The sequence below is a fragment of the Mus pahari genome, chromosome 1 (genome assembly GCF_900095145.1).
Source record: "Mus pahari chromosome 1, PAHARI_EIJ_v1.1, whole genome shotgun sequence".
Taxonomy (NCBI): domain Eukaryota; kingdom Metazoa; phylum Chordata; class Mammalia; order Rodentia; family Muridae; genus Mus; species Mus pahari.
The window spans coordinates 84,379,562-84,380,980 of record NC_034590.1 but is presented as its reverse complement, the minus strand read 5'-3'; positions in this window follow the sequence as shown (position 1 = coordinate 84,380,980).

Sequence of the window (1,419 nt, the reverse complement as noted above, 5' to 3'; positions counted from 1 at the left end):
CAAACACAGAAGTGGATGCCCACAGTCAGCTATTGGATGGAGCACAGGGCCCCCAATGGAGGAGCTAAAGAAAGTACCCAAGGAGCTGAAGGGGGATGAAACCCTGTAGGTGGAACAACAATATGAACTAACCAGTACCTCCTGAGCTCGTGTCTCTAGCATTAATTCCTTTCCAATACTTTTCCACTATTGTCTGTCTGATTTCACATAAACTATGTCTGTTTTTTATGCTTCTCATTCCCCTTTGTTTTCTTCTTTTGGCCTACAATAAAGTTTTGCTTATTCTCTAATCAAACAGTAAAAGGATAACTTCATGTTGAAGGCATCAAACAGTTTTCTGTGCCCTTGGCTAATATGACTACTCTATTGTGTTTGGGGAAACTGTCTTGTGGATTCATTTCCTTTCTCTTTCTCTTTTTTAAGAAAATGAATCACTTATTACCTATAATTACTTACAATGCCAAGTGTATTTTGTGATTAAAAAAACTTTTAGTTTATTCATTCTGAATCACTGGAATTTTATTGGCCCAAGTTTAGATCTCCAAGTGTTAATTTATGTTTGCTTCTAATTTTTCTGTCTGGGAATATGCCCAGTTCATGATAAATTAATTTACAATGAAAATAAAATAAAATGTATTAATAAAACCTTTCCTATTTATTCATCTAAACTTCTGTTGAAACTACTCATGTAGTTTCAAATATTGAATGGTTTACTATTTCAGTTGATAGACACTGAACAACAAGAATTTAAATTGGAAAGTAGTATATTCTTCCCTGATAGTTATTTACTTGAGGTATGATAATTTCTTTAAATATTAAAGTAACAACACATTTTTATTATGTTGAATGGGTAGGAATATATCCACATGGAAATTTTTAATATGTTGCTCTATATGTTAAAACTGAAATAATACATTGTATTTGAAATTTTGAAAATTTAAATTTCAGATCACATCTCATAATTTCTTTCAGGGAGGCACAGATATCTTCCCGACCCAGGTCTATATCATAACTTCCAAATTCAAATATCTTGCCAAGTGTAATTTTTGCATGTGATTTATAAAACCTGATATATGTCCAAATTCTCTCTACATTAAAGTTATTCAATTTACTCTAATGGTTCTTGTACTAGAGTTATGTCTATTCATAGCGACAACACCTGTGAGTCATTTGCTTAAAGTACAGTGCTTATTAATTTTCAACATTAATGTCTTGGACTTAGGGAAAATGACTTTGGAATTCTTTAAGCTATTCTAAAATGACTATATTTCATAGTAGAATATTATAAAGTTAGAAGATTATATGGATGAATAAAACATTTCTTGCATGCATAAAAAGTGAGGATTTAACATGGTGTTATATTGGTCAGCCACTAACCTCTGATCTTTCTTTCCTTTTCCCACAATTCTTCATTGTCCT